The sequence below is a fragment of the Alosa alosa genome, chromosome 6, assembly GCF_017589495.1.
Source record: "Alosa alosa isolate M-15738 ecotype Scorff River chromosome 6, AALO_Geno_1.1, whole genome shotgun sequence".
Lineage (NCBI taxonomy): Eukaryota > Metazoa > Chordata > Actinopteri > Clupeiformes > Clupeidae > Alosa > Alosa alosa.
In genome coordinates, this window is record NC_063194.1 from 14746928 (window position 1) to 14752590 (window position 5663).

A 5663-nucleotide genomic window follows, 5' to 3' on the forward strand; every position below is an offset into this window, starting at 1 on the left:
ACTTCTCCTTTAAATATGACATGTGGTACCCTGACACCACCCCACTACTCCTACAGTCACTGGAAGATCTGACCTGCTTCCAAGCTCTAGGGAGCCATGAAACAACGGCCCTTCTCTGCGTCGCCACCTCTACGCTGGGGAAAGGGGATGGTTTTGGAAATTAGCCAAAATTTATGAAGAAGTCAGCAACAATTATTGTACTTCTTGGGCTGAATTTGCTTGCATAGCAAAGGCCTCTGAATTAAATGTGAGTGGCTGATCCATCACTCTATGTATCTCTCCAGGATCAGACAGTCTTCAGAAGTAGGAGACCTTTAAAATGTCTTTAAATAAGTGCCCTGTCCATCAGGATGTTTTCTATTTTTGTACAGTTTATGCATATGCATCCTTCTCTAGATGTGGTCTGAATTAGAGTTTGCAATACTAAAATCAATTACATTGTAACAGTTTATTTCATTTTGTTTTGTGATCTACACAAAATTTATAAATTCACCAAATGTTCCTTGACAATTCAAATACCAGACTTTCATGGCATTTATGCCAAAAAAATTGAATCTACTCAGTCACTCTCAGCTAAACACAGATACTCTCACTGGAATCATATGGTACTGGTCCACTCACACTCCTTCGCTACAAAGAGGCTCTCAAACAGGTAATAAATACATCCTTTTGATCTTTTTCCACCGCTAGGGATGGATGAATGCGCCATGCAAGGAATGGCTTTGTCAATGCAAATCTTAAGAGCTGAATGGCATTGTTATGTGGCAAGCGGTGTGAGGAAAGACGGGTAAAATGGGTAGAGGGATTACTGAATAATTTAAAGAGAGGATAGGACCGCGGGGCAAAGAAGACTCCGACCACTACAGGGTGCCAAAATGTTTGTTGCCAAAGTGCGAGGACATCACTTCATGCTAAGAAGCTCCTGTTGAGAAGTAGGCTGAGCAACTTGAGGTGTGAGCTGTTTATTTTTTTTATTTTTCATTGTTAAAGGGATCTGGGATGAGAGTGTCTGTCCTGAGAGACATCAGTCACTGAGTGTTTTATTTATTTTCTTATCAGATCCCAAGCCGACCAAAGTGTTGGATACATGCCAGTCGTTTTGGCACTGAGTTGGTCTCAGCTTGAGCTGATGCCAGTGTCAGCAGTATTAACATGTAATATTGACAGGGGTAACATCATTGGTCAGGTAAATGTTTGACCCAGTTTTGACTAAATCCATCAGAGCAGCACTTGCACATGATTGAATTGTTCCAGCAGGAATCCCAGCAGTGCTTATGTAAACAGCACAGTGAGTGCTAGCACTCGCAAGCTTTGGTTAGCATTGCTGTGGGATTGACATTTGATGGCCTGAAGTGCCGTTAAAGCCTTTCATACCATACCTTAGCAACCTGAAACTTAAGATGGTTTTCTTGAGCTGCTGGTCCTCTGCCTGTGTCCTCATTATAAAAAAAAAAGGCTGCTCCACTTGGCTTTACATTTAACCCTTCACTTTCCATGGACAAGACCGTAAAGTAGGTCATGGGCTGCCACAGACTGATGAACGAGTGGAGGCAGGAGAGGTTGTGAGCAGGGCAGGCTTGAAAGGAAGAGTATGAGTGAGGCTTAAGATAGACAAGGAAGGTATGAAGCAGGATTGGAACAGGGAAGAAGCAGAGAGTAAGCTGGGGTAGGGGTATTGGAAAGCATCTGATTGGGTACAAGAAAGGAGAGAAATTATGACCAGACAGAAACCCAGGCACATAAACCAGCGGGCAGTGTCCTGAAGGAGAGGGTAAGAAATGGGGCACACTAAAGATATCGTAGCAGTAGAGGAGAGCTGCTGCACGGGGATTCCAGGAGCTGAGAATAGAGCTCAGAAGAATGACGCAAGTACAGGGAAAACGAGGATCTAGAGCGGGAGAGAACATGTAGCCACAATAGAAGAGGAGGAATAGAAATAGAAAAGGACAAATCTGGGACAGAGAAGCTTCATAATAGGGATCAAGTCAGTGATGGTGTAGAATGGACCATATATGACATTGTGGACAATGTGGACAGTTGTCAAAGGTATAAAAAGGGTGGAACTTTAACTTTAGCAACCAATTAAACAAAGCCCTTCTTTCTGTTCTCCTGAAACATTTGTTTGGCTGGACTGTTTATAGCTCGGTCCGAGCCATGGTTCCCTTCCTATTTAGAGGGTCAAAGGGCTACTCAATTCAATAGTAAGGTTGTAATAACCAATAAGGTTACTCAATATGTTTACACCATTTGTTGTTACAAGAAAGTAAAGGAGACCACACGTTAAGTCACACCCATAGTAGCATGATGGCACATCCATTTTAAACTATAAAACATAATCACCCAACCAAAAAATATTACTAGTTAGCTTAAACTGTTTTCTAACTATTGTAATAATTTCATATGAATATACTGTATCTAAAAATCTTTCTTTAAAACCTGTAAACAGATCATGTATGATAAAGTCCTTTTAAGGGATAGAAATTGCCATAATGACTGTTTTCTATTGTTGTTATGCAGCATCAGACAATTTACACATATTTCTTAGGATGTTTGTAAGTTTTATCTCAAGGTGAAAGGAACAGCTATGCCAATTCCTAAGGGCAATAAGCAATGATAAGGACAAGGTAGTTGTAAGAGTGGAACACAGCATCAGGTATGAACAACAGTGAGAATTAGTAGGACGAGAAAGTCAAGCAGTGAGGAGAATCTTTAACCAGGGACAGGCCGTTGGTTGTCGTGGAAGTCAGGAATCCGTTTCCATTACCCAGTCCATGTCTGGAAGATGGTCTAGCCAACGCATAAAGGGAAGGGTGCATTCACATACTTAGGCAGGTGTTCTCCTACACATTATACAGTAGACAAACCTTTACTCTGTGTAGAATGATGTAAATGTATTCCTCTGAACTGTATAGAGAATTAAATGGAGCCGTTCATTGGCAGCAAAAAAGGAAGAGGGAGTCACTCCCATTTGTAAGGATCAGGAAGGATAGCACCGCCCACTGGCCTTATTACACTGAAAAGCAAGGCTGATGCAAAAATGACAACTGCCCTGGCCAAATATTAGTGAAGTGCAGTAAGTGTGATGTTCACCTGTGCTTCAAAAAAAGAAAGGACTGGTTGAGTTTCACCATGAATAGCAAGGGACATATCTAACGCACAGTGAAGAGACGTTTTATGACATGAATCAACATTGGGTATTCAAAATTCATCATTCAGACATTTTTTTAAATATTTTTTGTTTTGTCATTTTTAATTAAATTTAAACTCAATTTATCATTAATTATTTTTTTACATTGAGAAAGCGTGAAAAAGTTTATACCCTGTGGGCGTAGTCAGTTATAAATGATGGTAAATAAAGGTCAAAGGTCAATTTTGGAAAGTGAGCTCAGGAAATCTATTTTAGACATAGACTTAAAATCAAAGGTGTTTGAGTTTTTTTTTTTTAACTCATTATATTAAAGCAAAGCTTTGACATTCACCACATAGTTAGATACATAGTTAAACGTTAAATAAACTTCTCACATTTTAGTTATCCTGTTTTGGCAAAGTCGTATTGAGCAACCAAAGTATTTAAATGTTATTTTAGCGTATGTCACCCTATTGACAAAATAAACATTACATCATATTACACTAAAAAGAAAATCTATGTATTTTTAATACTTTTAAAAAGCAAGTACTCAGGTAAAAAGTAAACTCCTGCATGACAAATCCTACTTAAATAAAAGCACCAGTACGTAATGTAGTTCAAATATTAAAGGTATTGGTTTGCTCCCTCTGCCTAATCTGTTATTACATTCAATATCAATACTGGAACATCAGTTTGCAAGCTGCATAGTCACATGTGCTGGATGGAACCAGTTAAAATACATACAGGGGACAAACAAATGTGGAACACTTTGCAGTATGAAGAAATAGTGCAAACTACATACTAAGGTAAAACAAGTTAGCTGACGTGTGAAGTGGAAGGACAATTTTTTTTTGTAATGACAAGTTAGGTTTATTACATTGTTGTGTCACTCATATGTAGAAACCTAAAGTAAAGTGTTACCTATTAATTTATCATGATTATAAAATGTCTGAGGTCACATGCACTACAAAGATAAACTGTGGTAATATGTAATATATTGAAAATGAGTTTCAAGAGAAAAGAAGGGCTTTTTTTTTTAGCAAATACGATTTAATATGTACATTTTTACATTCTTACAGCAGAACAGCTTGTTTTCACATAATAGAAAAGACCAACTTACTCCAAAAAATTAGGATGGAATTTCCTGAAACTGATTAGATTTCAACTTTGTTTTTCAAAAGTACAGAATTGTCTTTCATTTTTCTATTTGTTAAAAAACAGTAAAATCACTTGTGTACAATCAATACATATATTAATTTATGAAAGCACCATATTAGGAGAGATATTAATAGCTAACTTACATATTTAAATAAATATTACATTGGTCATGTTCTATTCTGTACACTTGGGAAAAAGCACACACACACACACACACATACACACACTCCACGTTTAAGCACACAAGTGCTATGCAGTTGATTCTGGACAGGGTGAAAAGCCATTTTAAAACACTTTAAAACACAAAACACTTACATCTTTAACCAAACTGACCTCGTGTTGACGCTGACATGTCAGTCAATCAAATTATTCAGAGCAATGTCAAGATTTATGATGCAACATGTTATGACTGGCGCAATAACTCTTGACCTCACAGGGAAATACAAATCATAACTGTGCTTCATTCTTTATGTTTTTAAAAAGACTGTGGGGCTTCATCACAGACTACAGGCCTTCACCCTGTTCAAAACCATTCTCTCCAAAGTGAACATGTGAAGTATCTCTGTATGCAACTTACAAAAGCATTTGTGAAAACACTAGAAAAGGATTACAAAGGCCTAAAGAACACATGTAGATTCTGCACAATTTTGCTGTTATGTACAAGATTTCCTTAAATAAGTGCCTCAAACAGTTGCCTTTATAATTTATGTGATAAACAATTCACATGAAGCAAAGCACCTAAAAACATCTTTAACTCTGGCCTACAAAGGAACATCACATTTAGTCATTCTTTCATTTCACAAAAGAACCAACCTCATAGGGCACTCATTGGAAGTAGCAATTTATTGAGAATGACCCAATATCTTAAGCTGCTGTCTCAAGGTATAAGCTACTGTAATCAATCTGTTCACTTCATTCAGCCTGTGAATAAACTGGCTTGCCAAAAAGTAGTCCAGAAATCTTTCTGCTGCCCTGTGAATAACTTGAAATCATTGACATGTACATTAGGAAATGTACCCAGTGTAGTATTTTTTTCCCCATAAATTCATGAGAACCGAGTTGAGTGATAACAGAGGGTCTGCACACAGTCATACACGTTTCTGCCACAGTGGCCTTATTGAAACCCTAGGTGTAAGCTGATAACAACACATTAGTCCACAGCCTGAACACACAGCTACATCAAGGGATTTAAGTGTGTGGTCTCAGAGAATCAGCTGTTCAGAGTTACAGTTCAACAAGCAAACCCTCAGTGGGCTTGCCCTTGGACCTGAGAGCCTGAGAGATGTCCTAAGTGCAAAGGGTTTCTTTGTAGGTCAACATTTATCTACCACTGACGACATTAATTCAATTTGGCAAGGGAGATACCGAAATCATGTTG